This window comes from Meles meles, chromosome 1 (assembly GCF_922984935.1).
Source record: "Meles meles chromosome 1, mMelMel3.1 paternal haplotype, whole genome shotgun sequence".
In the NCBI taxonomy this organism is placed as follows: Eukaryota; Metazoa; Chordata; class Mammalia; order Carnivora; family Mustelidae; genus Meles; species Meles meles.
In genome coordinates, this window is record NC_060066.1 from 87043013 (window position 1) to 87060596 (window position 17584).

The 17584-nt window shown below is 39.3% G+C and overlaps 1 protein-coding gene across 7 annotated transcripts in view; it reads right to left on the bottom strand.

The window, feature by feature from the left end:
- Nucleotides 1-17584, bottom strand: part of SGK3 (serum/glucocorticoid regulated kinase family member 3) — a 183164-nt gene that overhangs the window by 157806 nt on the left and 7774 nt on the right. For 2 of the 7 annotated variants that reach the window (XM_046020081.1, XM_046020098.1), the window contains 2 exons: nucleotides 4664-4719; nucleotides 320-460 (listed from right to left, as the gene is read on the bottom strand). The exons of 1 other annotated variant lie outside the window; for it this stretch is intronic. The gene's annotated coding sequence lies outside the window, so the exon portion shown is untranslated. Of the gene's footprint in view, nucleotides 1-319; nucleotides 461-4663; nucleotides 4720-7584; nucleotides 7663-17584 lie in introns of all 7 variants that reach the window. 4 more of the 7 variants (XM_046020112.1, XM_046020090.1, XM_046020065.1 and 1 more) reach the window with 3 other exon arrangements.

The window sequence follows — 17584 nt, forward strand, 5'->3', positions numbered from 1 at the left end:
AGGAATTAACTCTCTATTTGGTCCTTCCCCCCATCTTCTCCCTGCTCCACCACTTCCTGACTCAGAACAGTTAGCATGATACACTGGATCAATGGATGTATAGATTGTCCGTGTTGTTTCTGTTTGAATAATGAGCCTCTGACATTTATGAGCAGTATAATTTGGAGCAAGTTATTCAACATCTTTGGGCCTCTTCTTCCTCATCTGTAAAGCAGGAATTTTTAATAGTGTCTACCTCATAGATTAAATGAGTTTATATCCGTAACTCTTAGAATAATTACCTGGCATGTAAGTGTTGAATAAAATGAATAATACGTACGTGAATCTCTTGTATGAATGCTGGTTTCCCAGGCCTGTATAGAATTCTGAATTGTGCTGCAGAGTCAAACTGTCAGGTCTGCAATTTGATTTTATCCCACTTACAAGCCAGTAAGTTATAGCCTTTACTGTTTCACGGATGCTGAAAGAAGATGTGAGACATCTGAGTCAGAAAGAAAAAACTGTTTCACCCACAGCACAGGATAAAAAGCATGAATTGTTCATATCAATTCCTCTTGCCCCCAAGTTCCACCGGCTTAACACCAAGGAGCCCAGACAGAGGCCACACATGCAGTGGCTTTGGGTTCAGTGGGGGAACAGTGAGCTTGGGGAACCCATTGCTTTTCCAGCAAGCAAAAAGCTAAGTCAGTTTCTTTGTCCCAGAGGGAGATGTTACTTTATCTCTCAAGATTGCTGTTGTAGGGGCGCCTGGGTCCTCAGTGGGTTAAAGCCTCTGCCTTCCGCTCAGGTCATGATCCCAGGGTCCTGGGATCAAGCCCCGCATCGGACTCTCTGCTCAGCAGGGAGCCTGCTTCCTCCTCTTTCTCTCTGCCTACTTGTGATCTCTGTCAAGTAAATAAATAAAATCTTTAAAAAAAAAAGATTGCTGTTGTAGGGGCACCCGGCAGGCTCAGTCAGTATGGCATGCTATTCTTGATCTTGCAGTTATGAGTTTGAGCCCCATGTTAGACATATAGATTGCTTAAAAAAAAAAAAAAAAAAGATTGGTTGCTGCAAACATAACCATGAGAAATGGCTTGGGTAAAGAGTGATGTGGTAGAAGGCCTCTATCATGGCCCATAATGGTTCTTGCCTCCTGGTCTTCACTCCTTTGTGTAATCACCTCCAGCAGACTATGGGCTAGATTTATTGACACATTTCCTGCTAATTTAATACAGCACAAATGACAGGATGTTGCTTCTGAGTTGAGGTTATAAGAAGACTGTGGCTTCTATCTTGGGCACCCTCTCATGTTCTCCCTCACTCACTCTGAGGGCAGACAGTTACGTTGTAAGCTGCCACACAGAGAGAACTGCACAGCAAGGAAAGGATGTCTTTGGCCAACAGTGAGTAAGAACCTCAAGCCTGCCAACAGCTGTGTTGAGTGACCTTGGAAGCAGAATCTCCCTTATTCAAGATTGGAGATGACTGCACCCTGGCCAACACCTTGACTGTAGCCTTATCAGAGACTCTGAGGCCAAGGGGTCCCAGCTAAACTATGCCCAGATTCCGAGTCAACAGAAACTGTCAAAAAAAAGTGTTTGTTGTTTGAAGCCTCTGTGTTTTGGAGTCTTCTGTTATGCAGTGATAGTTATGTAATATGAGCCGTAAGGGCCTTGCACTCTTGGCATATTGGCCAAGATGTGAAGGGGTATGAGAGACCCATAAATAACTATTCCCAAACAATAGCGTAAAGCTACAAACCAGGAAGACGATGCCTTCTTCCCAGAAGAGGACTGACACGCTTAGTGTCTAGTTTGTAGGGAGAGGCATATGCTGAAACTAGAAACTAGAATTTGGAAGGAAGCCCTAAGCTGGAACTAGCCTGACCAATCTCAGAGCCAGTTTTTGAAGAATTTTGCTTGCTTGGTCGCCTGGGTGGCTCAGTGGTTTAAGCCGCTGCCTTCGGCTTGGGTCATGATCTCAGGGTCCTGGGATCGAGTCCCACATCGGGCTCTCTGCTCAGCAGGGAGCCTGCTTCCCTCTCACTCTCTCTGCCTACTTGTGATCTCTCTCTGTCAAATAAATAAATAAAATCTTTAAAAAAAAAAAAAGGGGCGCCTGGGTGGCTCAGTGGGTTAAAGCCTCTGCCTTCGGCTCAGGTCATGATCCCCGGGGTCCTGGGATCGAGCCCCACATCGGGCTCTCTGCCCTGCAGGGAGCCTGCTTCCTCCTCTCTCTCTGCCTGTCTCTCTGCCTAGTTGTGATTTCTGTCTGTTAAATAAATAAAATATTAAAAAAAAAAAAAGAATTTTGCTTGCTTGAAGACATAGTGCAGGATAGGAAAAAAAGGTTTCTGCTCTGTGCATGCAGTAGGAAGCTAGGTAGGTTGTGTCAAATACTGAAATGCCTACTCTGCACTCAGGGAACCAGATTATCTGGTTGTATATTATTTTCTGTCCTCATTTGCCTTCTGTTTGAGTCCTGTGTAAACTTTAAATATTTTCCCCAGTCTTACTGGTACCTAGAGAAATTAGGTGTCAAATGCTTGATTAAAGGGGAAACAGTGCCCCCTGGAGACCAGAGTGGCAATGCCCAGAGACCACAAGAAGCGGAAGCTAGGCTAGGCAAGGGAAATGAGGGAGGGAAATGTAAGGTTCTTTGTAAATATTAAGAACAGGGATGGGCGCCTGGGTGGCTCAGTGGGCTAAGCCTCTACCTTTGGCTCAGGTCATGATCTCAGGGTTCTGGGATCAAGTCCTGCATCAGGCTCTCTCCTTGGCAGGGAGCCTTCCTCCACTCTCTCTCTCTGCCTGCCTCTCTGCCTACTTGTGATCTCTGTCAAATAAACAAATAAAATCTTAAAAAAAAAAAAAAAGAACAGGGACGCCTGGGTGACTCAGCTGATTAAGCATCTGCCTTTGGTTTAGGTCATGATTCCCAGGATCGTGGGATCCATTCCCCCATCAGGCTCCTTGTTCAGCAGGAAACATGCTTCTCCCTCTGCCTGCCACTCTCCCTGCTTGTGCGTGCACGCTCTCTCTCTCTCTGATAAATAAATCTTTAAAAAAAAAAATAAATTAATGTCAAGAACATATTTAATTAAATTAAAAATCTCTGATCTAAAGCTTGTAAGAAATTGGTATGAGCCTTTGTAACTAGGTGTGGTGATGGATGTTAACTAGAATTATTGTGGTGATCATTTCACTATATATAAATGTTAAATCATTATGTTGTAAACATGAAACTAGTATGATGTTATATGTCAATTACAGCTCAATTAAAAAACCCATTCATTCAAAATTTTAAAAATAAATAAATTGGTATGGAAGATTTCTTAGCATGATAAAGAATTTTTTTTTCTCAAAGAGAGTCAATTTTACTCCCTCCATAATGGAAGGCCAGCAGTACTATTCTTAGGAACATGGGCTTTGTAACAGATAGGACTTCCTTTTATTAACTGTGTGCCCTTGGCTGAGTTGATGAATCTGAGCTTATTTCTTCATCTGTAAAACAAAGATAATATCTCATTGGATTATAAAGTTGATTAAGTAAGATTATGTGTATCATATCCTTAGTACTTGATAAGCACTCAGTTATTATTATTAAATACTACTACTACTACTACTACTACTACTACTACTACTACTACTACTACTACTATATGAATGAGATAAGAGTGTTCCATCTATATTCTCCATGCCGGTAATGGAATTTTCTGATAAGAAGAATTTACAGAAGACATAAATTAGAATAGAGAAAGGAAGAATCGATGGGCAATAAAACCCAAGAATATCTGTAAAGGTGCGGGGAAAAATATAATCTTTTAAAACTTTCACTCCAATTTATAGAGAGAGTTCTTACAAATATAAAATTAACATCACCAGTCTATTGGATAAGTGGTCAAAGGAGATGATAAAGAGTTTTAACATGTGTTACCTAATAACCTACTTAATGGTAAAGAAATGCCAAGTGAAACAACTTTCAGGCCTACATACCTTTTGGGGTTTTTTTTGAAGATTTTATTTATTTATTTGACAGAGAGACAGAGATCACAAGTAGGCAGAGAGGCTAGCAGGGGTGGGGTGGGGTGCAGGCTCCCTGATGAGCAGAGAGCCCTATTCTGGGCTCAATCCCAGGACCCTGAGACCATGACCTGAGCCGAAGGCAGAGGCTTAACCCACTGAGCCACCCAGATGCCGCTCATGTAACTTTTAAAGTCTCAAATATAAATGAAAAATAAAAAGAATGGGTCTTGGAGAAGACATAGGAAGATGGCTTTGACCATGGAACACAATACATCTGACTTTGGCTCCTACCAGCTATGAGTGCAGATTTTACCCTCTCTCTGCACCTAAGTTTCCTTATCTGTTCATATGTTACAGCAATAGCATATTATAGATTCATTGTGAGTATTAAATGAGAAAAGTCATGGAAAGCACTGGCTCTCACCAATTGGTCTCATCATTGTCATTGTCATTATCTTCATCATTGTTTCTTGATTTGCTGATGATATTACAGGCAGATTTGGAAAGGGGGCTAGCCCCTCAGGAGATTACCCAGAGCAATATGTACTAAGAGCCATAAAGTTTCACAGAACTTTTAAATCTGTTTTACCCATGTAAAACATGTAAAACAGATGTTTCCCATGTGTGGGAAGAAATTTAAAGGGAAAAAAATTTACCTGATTAGAGATGTTTATAGCAATGCTAATTATGACCATCAGAACTTGGGAACAACCTAATACCAAGAAATACCAAGAAAGGGAGAGTTAGGTAAACAAAGTATACAATAAAACAATAAAACAATAAATAAATAAATAAATAAATAAATAAAACAATAAAACAAAGTATACAATAAACAAAGTAAACAATGTATTAACAAGATATTAAATACAAAAGGAATATATAAAAATCATAGTTTTACTATGTATCAGGAAGAACCAGTTCAAAAATAAAATGGGAAAATGACATATTTGTAATAATCACAACAATAAAATACCTAGAAATAAAATTAATAAAAAATATTCAAAACCCATTAAAAATTATGTTTTACCAAATGACATATAAAGTCTTTGTAAATGGAGAGTCATATATGGATAAGAAGCCTCAATATATTTTAAAATCAATTCTCCCCATATTGATCTATAAATAAAATACAATTTTTATCAAAATCCCAGTGGAATTTTTTAAATTTAAAAGTTGATTCTCTAGTTTATCTGGAAGAGTAAATGTTTCAAAACAGCCAAGAAGGTTTTGAAAAACAATGGTAACAAAATAAGAGTTGGCTTACAAGACACTGAAAGAACTATAAAACTATATAGTAAATAGGATAGTGTGGGACTGATCAGAAAATGATGACTGGGGGCACCTGGGTGGCTCAGTGGGTTAAGCCTCTGCCTTCGGCTCAGGTCATGATCTCAGGGTCTGGGATCGAGCCCCACGTCGGGCTCTCTGCTTGGCAGGGAGCCTGCTTCCCTTCTCTCTCTGCCTGCCTCTCTGCCTACTTGTGATCTCCATCAAATGAATAAATAAAAATCTTAAAAAAAAATTAAAAAAAAAAGAAAATGATGACTGGATGGGGTGCCTGGGTGGCTCAGTGGGTTAAAGCCTCTGCCTTCGGCTCAAGTCATGATCCCTGAGTCCTGGGATCAAGCCCCGCATCGGGCTCTTTGCTCAGCGGGGAGCCTGCTTCACCCTCTCTCTCTCTGCCTGCCTCTCTGCCTACTTGTGATCTCTGTGTGACAAATAAATAAGTAAAATCTTAAAAAAAAAAAAAAAGAAAAGAAAGAAAATGACGACTGGATCAATGGAAAGGAACAGAGTTCAGAAAATAACCCACGTTCACACTTAACAGGATTTCACACATGCTCAAGGTGGCATTTCCCTTTCTAAAAATACATTTTTTAATTATTTATTTGAGAAAGAGAGAGTGTTTGTGCATGTGGTTCTGAGCCAGGGGTGGGACAGATGAAGAGAGAGAATCTCAAGCAAACTCCCCGCTGAACTTGGACCCTTTGAGCAGGGCTCCATCTCAAGACCCTGAGATCATGACCTAAGCCAAAATCAAAAGTCGGACACTTAGCCAACTGAGCCACCAGCAGTCCCTTTAATGTTTTATTTTATTTACTTTAAAAAAAAAGATTTTATTTATTTTGGGGGGCAGGAAAGTAGGGAGTGGCAGAGGGATAAGCAGACTTCCCACTGAGCAGGGAGCCCATCATGGGGCCCAATCCCAGGACTCTGAGATCGTGACCCGAGTTGAAGTCAGACACTTAACTGACTGAGCCACCCAAGACCCCAATATTGTATTTTTAAGCAATCGCTACACCCAACATGGGCCTTGAACTCACAACCCCAAGATCAAGAGTTGTATGCTTTACTGACTGAGCCAGCCAGGCCCCCCTCAAGGTGGCATTTCAAATCAGTGGGGGAAGACTAGACAACTCAGTATAAACAGCATAAGGACAACTGGCTTCATTAACCATAAATCATGGGTGATTTAAAAATATAAACATAAAAAACCAAAACAATAAAACTATTTGTTAATATATATATATATTAACAAATATATAACAAATAAATATATAACAAATAAATATATATATATATATTTAGAAAAATATCTGTACAAACTCTGGGTAGGAAAGAACTTCCTTAGTCTGACACAAAACCACAATGGATTGATCAGATTATGTTAACACTTTTGTTAAGACCTGTGCCTGTCTTTGGAATCCCCAAGAGAGCAATAGCATGGGGTGAGAGATGGGAGCTGGGAGGCAAGCAGAGGGAGTCCAGAAAGGGCACCCAGGAGTCTTTGGCTATGCTTTGCTTTGATTCTGAGCATTGCTCCCTGATCAGATAAGCACAGTGGATTTCCTACTTAGAGTTTGATAACTTTTTGAAATGTATTCCTGGTTCCTAGTATGTCTAATTTTAAATGAATTTCAATGAAATTAAAACTCACTTTGGGGAGTGCCTGGGTGGCTCAGTGGGTTAAAGCCTCTGCCTTTGGCTCAGGTCATGATCCCAGGTTCCTGGGATCAAGCCCCGGCATCGTGCTCTCTGCTTAGCAGGGAGCCTGCTTCCCCCTCTCTCTGTCTTTGCCTGCCTCTCTGCCTACTTGTGATCTCTGTCTGTCAAATAAGTAAATAAAATCTTAAAAAAAAAAAAAAAAAAACCCTCACTTTGGGAACCTGGGTGGCTCAGCCAGTTAAGTGGCCAGACCCCTGATTTCAGCTCAGGTCACCATCTCAGGACCCTGGGAGCTCCACACTCAGCAGGGACTCCACACTCAGCAGGGAGTCTGCCCTTCCTCCTGCTTGCTCACTCTCTCTCTCTCTCCCAAATAAATAAATAAATCTTACTTGTATCTTCCTCCAACACCACCATAACTTTCATATAGCAAAAGAGACTGTAAAGTTAAAAGATGAGTGACACACAACAGAACACTTGCATACTGGGTAATAAAGGGTTGTTATTCATTATATACAAAGGGTTCTTTTAAAATAAGAAAAGGAAAATAAAAAATAAAACACACCAGAAGGCATACACATTGCTGAGCAAATAAGTGTGTGTTCAACATTAAACAAGATGGCTTCTTTACCTATCGGCAGCAGTACACCGAGTAGGAATGGGTGGGTGAATAGTCATCAGGAAGGAGGGCAAGCAGTCAGGAGGTACACTGTTTGTAGAGAATTTTAAAAATAATAATAAAACATATCATCATGCTAAGTCTAAAATATGCCATTGGTAAAATATTCTTCCCCACAGGGGCAGGCTGCTCCCACTGCCCCAAACTTACCAGGCCCCCTATTCGAATAGGAAAAATAGAAAAGATTGCTAGCAACCTATGTCAGTATATACCCACACACAGTTGGTAGAAGCATACAGCTTTTTTTGATGGCAAATGGAAGGACTTAATCGATGTTTTAAATGTGTGTTTCCTTTGACCCAGTAATTCTACTTTTTGAAATCTTGAGTACTAAAATATCCCTAATGTGTCCAAAGATATGGGTACAAAAAAGATATATGTACAATAAACTTTGTAAAGAGGACAATTTGGGACACACCTACATATTAGCCACTAGGGGAATGGTTAATAATTTATGGTACATAACAGGATTCCCTGGAATGGTTGGGAGATTGGACTAGATAACACCTCAGATCTCTTATAATCTTCCAGTTTTATGACCTTTGATTTTAGGCTTTGGAGAACAGTTCCAAAAAAGAGGCTTCAAAAATAATTAAAGCAATGATATCATTAATGGAATAACCATGAACTTCCTTAAGATCATCATTTAGAAGAGGAAATTAATATTTTAAAACATCTTGGAGCACCTGGGTGGTTCAGTCAGTTAAGCGTCCAACTCTTGATCACTGTTCAGGTCATGATTTTGGGGTCCTGAGATGGAGCCCCACGTTGGGCTCCATGCTGGGCATGAAGTTTGCTTACGATTCTCTCTCCACCCCTCCCCACCCTTCTCTCCCTCTCTTAAAAAAAAAAAAAAAAAAAGTCTTACTTTGAAATAATTTTATATTTGGAGGAGTTGTAAAGATAGTACAGAGTTCCCATATACTCTTTATCCAGTTTTCCCTATGCCAACATTTTATACAAACATGGTATTTTATATAAACATGGTATTGTCAATAATATGTATGCACTATAACCTATTGAAACAGCAAAGCCAAAAGAACTAGTGATCTAGTTCTATTTACTGCAGATAATAAGACTCTACTCCATTGGCTACAGAGGTTAATTATAGCGAAGAAATCAAAGTCATCCTTTTCGGAGAGACCAACATTGAGGTGAAGGAAACACACATTGTTTGGCCACTGCTTTTTCTGTGCATCCTAGAAGTGGAACAAAACCTGGCTTTTTATTAATGCCAGTTCAACTATTTTTAATTTTCTAATTTCTGAAGTGAAAAGGGCTGAGGTTAGCAAACTGAAGCATTATCTTAATTGCTTTTGAAAACATTTGAGAAACTGCTATTTTCAGATTCTGTTAATTTAATAACAGTAGACAAATCACAGTAAGTAAGCAGGTCAAGAACCTGAGAAGACTGAGCGATAAAATTAAAACATTAAGCACAAGCACTCTTATTTAACAGCTTGCATGCCAAGTGTGGTGAGTGTTTATGGTTCACCAACTGTGTTATATGCCAGACACTTCAGAGGACATTCCAGAGAGATGGTCTGACTTACTGGAAGTTTAAAGGCTCAAACCCCATATTTTATCTTGTTTTTTAAAAAACAGTTTTCATTATAAAATAGTTAGACATTTTATAGGATTAATCCAGTTTCTACAAGTCAATAACATAAATTTTAAAATGGAAAAAAAGGAGGGAAAAAAAGAAAAAGCAGTAATGTGGATTAAGAGACTTAAAAGATCTAATAATCAAATGCGCTGTGCAGGTCTTATTTAGATTCTGATTTGAACAAAACTAACTATGAAAAGACATTTTTGAGACATTAAAGAAATCTGGTTATGAAATTGGCATTAGATGTTAGCAATAAATTGTTAATTTTGTGACTATGGCTTTGTGGTATGTAAGAAAATGTTCATATTTTGGAGATGGATCCTTAATATGAAGGGACAAAATTATATATTTGGGATTTGCTTTTAAATAATTCTACAAAGGAAGAAAAAAAAGTGATAGATGAAGTAAATGTCAGCAAACTTGACAATCATTGAGTAAGTAATTTCCAAGGTAATGGGAATTAGTTGTACATTTTAAATGAAAGTTAAATTTTTCAAAATAAAAAGTTCTACAAAATTTAAATTGGAGGTGGAGTTGTGGTTATAACTCTATCTATAACAGTCTATGATGGTCACCACAAACTGTACAAAGGATCTTTTACAGATGAAGTTAAAGTGTTTCACTTGCTGTTGTGGTTTTAGTAAACTCTCTGAGAAGAGGGAGACATATTCTGAGCTCACCAAAAGCCCCATTTGCCAAAGCTGCTGTGAATGGTACCCCTGCTTCCATTCTTGATCTTCTGCAGTCATTCTCCACCTTCTAGCTAGAGTTATATTTAAAACCATAAATGTGGTCACCTCCTTCTCTGCTCAACACCTTTTAATGCATTCCAGTTCCTGGGATAAAATCAAAAGCTCTAACATGGCTCATACAGCCCTCCCTGAACTAGCTGGCGCCTCTCCTGCAGGCTCTCCGCTACTCACTGGGATCCAGCCCTGCTGGCTTTTTTCAGCCCTTCAGCCGCCAAGTTCAGTTCTGGCCATGACCTTCTCAGAGCTGGTCACTCCTCTTGGAACATCCTTCCACAAAACATCACAGGACACACCCCGACCCCCTATTTTCTTCCTTACAGAAACAGTTCTTTTCTCTTTCAGCAATTTTCACAGGTTTTATTTATTTCATGTCTGTTTTCCCACTCTCCATGCATATTCTGTTTATCATAATATAGTCAACAATATCGATTTTTAATGAATCAGTTAAGGAACATTTCTTCCCCAGCTTCCAGTCCCATAAATATCATCAAAATGTTGAAATTTAGTTTTGAAATATTGGAGAGGGCATTTGGAGAATATTATCCCCCAAATTGGCTTAAACTTCAGAAGAATTATGGTTGAGGGATGGCGGGGGAGGGAGTGGGGTGAGATGGTGCAATGCATGGTGGGGGCATTTGGGAGGAGAAATATCAGGGTGTAGCAAATGATGATTAGGCTGCAGAGCAAAAGCTTACAAAAAAGAGATGTCACCACCACTGTGATTCTCTGTGTGTTTGGATTCATAAACTTCCATTTCCCCGTAATGCCTTTTCCCTTCAGTCAGTGCCCTAACTTCCATCCTAGTTCTCCGCTGTGCAATGAAACACTAACAGGAGGGATTAGCAGTGGAATGCAGATAACTGACCAGAATCTCTCACTTCTAAGCCAGCGAGCAAAGGCTGGCAGAATACATGCAAAAATATACAGATCCACGATCACAGGGAGATTTTAGCAAACTTCTTTAAAAGTTGACGGATCGGGTATACAAAATTTGAACAAGATGGTTAACAAATTTTAGCCAGTGGATTTATATATAACTGTACACTGTCTTAAAAATATAAACCACACAGTGCTTATAATGTGTGAGGCACTGTTGCAAGTGGTTTATAACTATTGGCTCATTTTTTTTTTTTAAGATTTTACGTATTTATTTGAGAGAGAGAGAGAGAGAGTGAGTGAGAAAGCGAGCACAAGCCACGGGGAGAGGTAGAGGGAGAAGCAGACCCCTCACTGTGCAAGGGGCCTGCCGCGGGGCTCAACTCCAGAACCCTGAGATCCCAGAACCCTAGGATCCTGATTTGAGCTTGGCGGCCCCTTAACTGACTGAGCCACACACGCACCCTGCTATTGGCTCATGTATTTTTTTTTTAAATTTTTGAAGATTTTTATTTATTTGCCAGACAGAGATCACAAGGATGCAGAGAGAGGAGGAAGCAGGCTCCCCGCTGAGCAGAGAGCCTGATGTGGGGCTTGATCCCAGGACCCTGGGATCATGACCTGAGCCAAAGGCAGAGGCTTTAACCCACTGTGCCACCCAGGCGCCCCCTGGCTCATTTAAAGAGTACATAGTCTTTCTCAGGTCATAAGGAAAAGTCGTAAAAGTGATCATGTACTGGGTCACAAAGCAAGTCTCAAAGAATAATGAAAGTTCAGTATCTGTAGATCTAATCATACGTAGTAAAGGAACAAAAACATGTAACACAGCAGGTTTCCTAACAAAGGTAAGGAAGGGCAGGGAGGGAGAGAAGGGAGTGGGAGTGGGTGAAGCAAGAAGTATTTTATTTGAGATGAAGAAAGGAAGGAATGAAAGAACAAAGGAATGAAGTGGGAAGAAGGGAACTTTCTCCTAAATGGTCCAAAAACATAATCTGCATATGTAATTTAGAGAGCTAAGGATGAGCAAGTGGGTAAATTTTGACACTTGGGAAACTGAAAGGTGTGTGGAAACTCTAATATTTTTTCAACTTTTCTAAAAGTCTGAAATTATGTTATAGTTTCAAAGAAGTGATAACAATTACTCATCTCAAAGGATGGGTAAATAAATATCACAGTATCTTTTTTGCCTTTTAAGCATTTAATAATAAAGAGAAAAAGAAAACAATTTAAATCAAGCAATACAAGTCTGTAAGAGGAACCCCAGGTGTTGGAAGAGATGAGGCTGTGGTTCATCCACAAGACTGCCTTTGAGTTAACGGAAACAAGGAGCTCTCAGGGGGCTCTGCAAGTAGAGGGGGCCGTGGGCTTGGTGCCCACTGTCCCCCGGAGCCGCTGGCCCTGTGCAGGGAACAACCTGCCCAACTCTTCAGCCCTGACTGCACATGTCATTGATTGACATTTGGCAGTTTTTCTTTCTGACAGGATAAATGGATTAATCAACATTAGGACACACCTAAAATTGTTTGCCCATTAGTCCACTCCTGCGCATGCATGCCAGTGTTGCAAAGTCCCTATTTATAGGATGCTCACTGTAAACAAAGCACTGCACAGGGATATAGTAGTAAAGTATAAAAATAAATACAAGATGTGGCCAAATGCTCACTCTGAACCCACAGTTTGACAGAGAAAGGCAAGGCATGAGTGCCCAGAGTAATTCTTTATACTTTGTGCCAGAGGTTAGATTTTCATTTTTGCTGCCTCATTTCATGTCCATTACAATTCTGTGAAACGGATTTTCATTATTCCTATTTTATACATGACGATTCACAGAGAAGTTTTTTTTTTTTAAAGATTTTATTTATTTATTTATTTGAGAGAGAACAAGTGCAAGCAAGGGGAGGAGCAGAGGGAGAGGGAGAAGTAGGCTCCCTGCTGAGCAAGAAGCCTGATGTGGGGCTTGATCCCAGGACTCTGGGATCATGACCCAAGCCAAAGGCAGATGCTTAACTGACCTAGCCACTCAGCGCCCCAAGCCCAGAGATGATATTAACTAGCCCACAAGGACACAAGTACCAGGTGACAAAGTTTAGGCCTGTCCAATTCCAAAGTCCATGCTCTTTCCACATCACCATGTTTATAAAAGTCACAGAAACATAAATACTCTAAAATTTCACTTACTCCACACTCTTAGGGATGAGTCATGCTGGACAGATGAGTAAGTAAAAGGCCGTTCTCTAGGCAACATTATTCAAAAGCTTCTAAGGTTAGAGCAGAGAACACTCCAGAAGCCTCTGAGAAAGATTTCTTTTTTCTTTCTTTCCCTTTCTTTTTCTTTCTTTTTTTCCTTTCTTTATTTTTCTTTCTTTCTTTCTTTCCTTCCTTCCTTCTTTCTTTCTTAGATTTTAGTTACTTACCTGAGAGATAGAGACAGCGACAGAGATAGCTAGAACGAACATAAGCAGGAAGGAGGAAAAGCAGGCTCCATGCTGAGCAGGGAGCCCAACTAGGCTCCAACTAGGGGCAGATGCTTAATGAACTGAGCCACCCATGCACCTCAAGGATTTTCTTCCCTGCATTCTTTTCCCTCTTAGGCTTCTAACATTTGAAGCCTAGGACACCTGGTGTCTGACATGTCCTACCTGAAAGCTCCAGAAGGTGCCCAAAGATTCCTTTTTCCTTTTTATTCCCTCAAAATACAAACTGAGACAGACTGGTAGTTCAGAAATAATTTTGGTACATACAAAGGGAGAAGAAAACAAGAAATATTTACAGCAAATACAACCAGTGTAAAAGCAGTTGGGGTTTCAAAGCAGTTTTCTGATACCCACTCAGTCCTGAATGTTGGAACACTGGCCCTTGGCCCAAAGGGTGGTATGACTCTGCAGGCCTGTTTCTCATCTCATTCCTCCACATTTTTCTACTTTCTAGTCAGGAAGCTTTTGGTATTTGTATTGTCCTTAGTCCTAGAAATGGGTCTAATAATATATTCTATCCCTTCCATATAGAACCACCCTGAATTTTTAGGTTCCTCATCTTTATAAAAAGGTAATAAAAATATCTAATTCAGAAAGATCAAATGGAGAGATCATGCAGGCATATGGTACATAGTAAGCACTCATGAGTTATTTCTCTTCTTTTCCTCATCTCTGCACACATGCAACATACCATCATCATCATCAACAACCATTGTAGCTAATGGTTGAACATTTACTGTGTCCCAGGCACTGTTCTAAGCACTTTACGTGCATCAATTAGTTTAATCCTCACCACGATCTTATGAGGTAGGTTCAGTGACCACCTTCATTTAATGAAGACACTGATGCACAAAGAAGACAAGCAAGCTGCTCAAATTCAAAAGCTGGGACTCAGTCTAACCAACTGAACTCCAGAACCAGCACTTCTAACCACCATGCTACACATGTAAGGGACTCTCCTGTGTTCAAAGTTAGCCATCTAGACCTTCACCGATCCTTCTCCTCACTTTGCCTAAAGCTGACACCAGAGCAAGAAGAGACAGAACTGAGGGAACATAAAAAAGAGCCTGTGAGTATATCCAATCATATATATAATTTGTGATTAAAGGTACAGCTACTTTATAGTATTCAGTACTGTTTGAATTCTTAAAGCAGGCATTTAAAACTTCAAAAATCAACTTAAAAAACATGTGTAGAGGTAAATTCATTCTGGGCAAAAAAAAAAAAATGACTAAGCATAACTAACTTAGGAGAGGGATTTCATATAGGAGGACTTTTTTTCTTGTTGTTTATTTTAATGTCAGTTAAACTACATTAAAACAATAGCTTATCATCGGGGGCACCTGACTGGCTCAGTTGGGAAAGTGGGAGGCTCTTGATCTTGGGCTTGTAAGTTTGAGCCCCATGTTGTGTAGAGATTGCTTTAAAAATAGGGGCACCTGGATGGCTCAGTGGGTTAAAGCCTCTGCCTCCGGCTCAGGTCATCCCAGGGTCCTGGGATTGAGTCCCGCATCGGGCTCTCTGATCAGCGGGGAGCCTGCTTCACCCTCTCTCTCTGCCTGCCTCTCTGCCTACTTGTGATCTCTGTCAAATAAATAAATAAAATCTTTAAAAAAAATAAAATAAAAATGGGACTATTTTCATTTGAGGTACCTGGCTAGCTCAGTTGGTAGAGAGCATGAGACTCTTGATCTCAGGGTCAGGAGTTCAAACCCTACATTAGATGTGGAACCTACTTTAAAAAAAAATGGTTTGTAAAACAATAGCTTATCAGGAAATAGTGAATATTTTCCCATATCATTAGGACAGTGATTAAGAACAAGGGTTAAGAGCAGACATGGGTTGAATTCCAGCAACACTATTTTACTAGCTGTTTCAAGTTCTATGTTTTCTCTTCTATGAATGGGAATAATGATACTTATCATCTAGGGATATTGTTAGGCTTAAGACAATCAAGGTGACTGGTACAGTACCAGATTAATCATAAGCACTCAATAAGGTATTTTTCTTTTTTATGACATCACTGTAATGGCTAGAGTATCCCAGCTCATGGCTGTGCCAGGATTCATTTAACCAGTCCTGCATTGTTAAAATTTGGAACATTTTCAATACTATCAATAATATAAACAACAGCAAAATTTTCTCATACATTTCTAGCTATTTCTTTAGGGTTAAATCTTATAAGTGGTTTGTAAGTCAAAGAGTATCAACATGGTAAACTTGTAACATACCGGTATATGGTTTTACCAAGTTAATCTTCTAAATATTGAAGGGACTTGGTCAACTCTTACCAATAACAAACATTTTAAAGAAATATGCTAATTTTATGGGTCTGCCCAAATCTCATGTTATTTATTAAATGTTTCAATTTCTTCTCCTGTCACATTAAAAAGGTCTGAGACTCTATAAATTAATTAAAGTATGAGACTGGCAGAAAAACAGAAAAATAACTGGGAAGTAAACATATTAATGTAGCATATTAAAGAAGGGCATTTCAAGCCATTTATGAGGGGATGAATTTTTCCAGTGTTTCAAAGTACACCTTGTGGGGAGGTGGGAATGGGGGTAAGGGCTGCTGGTAAATTGAAGTAACTCTCATTAGTTTACATTTCAGCCATAATGGTCTGTTTTACATTGTGAACTTACTGGTAAGTGGATCTGAAGTGTTATGGACCTAAAAATAAAACCAAAAACATATTTGTGCAAGGTTTTGGGGCAACTGGTATTTTGCGATATAAAATAAATAGATAAATAAGTTGAATCTCTCTCTTATATCCTGTGTAAAAATACATGTCAGCTAGATGAAAACATTAAATGGAAAAAAGCCTCCATGAACTACCAGAAAATACTGATGAGCATTAACCCCCTTTTAAGCACACTGATGAAAGCAGAGACCATGATGAGAGGCACTATTTCTCTGTGTTGTTTTTTCCTAAAATATATGTCTCTGACACAGACTGAAAATGTCTTTGTGGCTATGGGGGTGTGGAAGTGCTACACGTCAATAATAATGCCAAGGGTGGCTTAGCGTATTAACATTCCTGTTATCTCTATCAGTACTCCCAGATCACCCCAAAATATACAGGGTAAATAAAGTAATGTGCAAAATGAAAGATGTAATACATCCTAGTATGTTATGCTGCAAGTCAACTCTTGCCACTAAGCCCTTCTCTCCCCAGACATTCTAGAAGCGTCACTACTTGTCTTCTGGAGTTAAGAGTGTCATATCAGCATAGAAAGGCTCTGAGAAGTCCTTAGTGGAAAAAGAAGAAAACTAACATCATTTACCTATTGTTTCAAATTTACTTGACTATACCCCTCCCTTAAACATGATACCTATTAATATCCATAGAATTTGTGGAGCACACTTAGTAAGGTCAGGCTGAAAATTAGTATTTGAAGGAGAAAATGCTCAGCAAGAGGTGTTACTGTGAAAGACATACGTCCATTTATTGCTATTTGACCAATGCCCAAATTAAGGCCCTCTCCAATGTTGTGGTCTACTGACACCTAGTGCTGATGCTTTAATTGAGTACATGCATAATTTCTAATACCTTCCTGCCCACCGAAATAGAAATGTTGCAGACTGCATTTATATTCTTGTACATAATTATAATGCATTTTATCTTGGAATATTATGAAAGGATTTATGTAAATGATCCAAAGGGCTAAGAAAATATGATGCCTGTATTTTGTTCTTCTCTGACTCTATGTATAAAAAAAATGTCAAGTAATGCTTTTTCTGACTCTTTATGTCATACCCATGAAGGGAATTGAATTAGACTGTGTTTAGGGGACAGCACTAGAAGGTTCAGATGGAGACATCAGGATATACTACAAAAACTCGAGATTGTAACGGGAATGAAGATAAAGTGTTTCTTTCAGTAAACTCTTGAACCTATTTTCTTTTATACCAAAAGTACCCTTTGGGTTTTAAATAAAGGGAAAGAAAAAATGAAAGAAGGAATAGTAATATAACTGCAGTGATAAGCACTCTCCTGCCCCAAGGACAGTGGTTATTTCATCCAACCGTTTAAAATTAATGTTAATTTGAACTGTGAACTGTTGGGCTTATGAGCATTAAGAGGCAACTTCTGATCTATATTAAATGTGTCTGTTTACTTTAATAATGTCAATGCAATGATACCTGCTTGCACAAATACACTGTATTAATAACTCTCAGGTTTTCTGCAGCTAGTTTGAGATCAGATCACATATTTCAATAAAAACTCTAGTGCTAC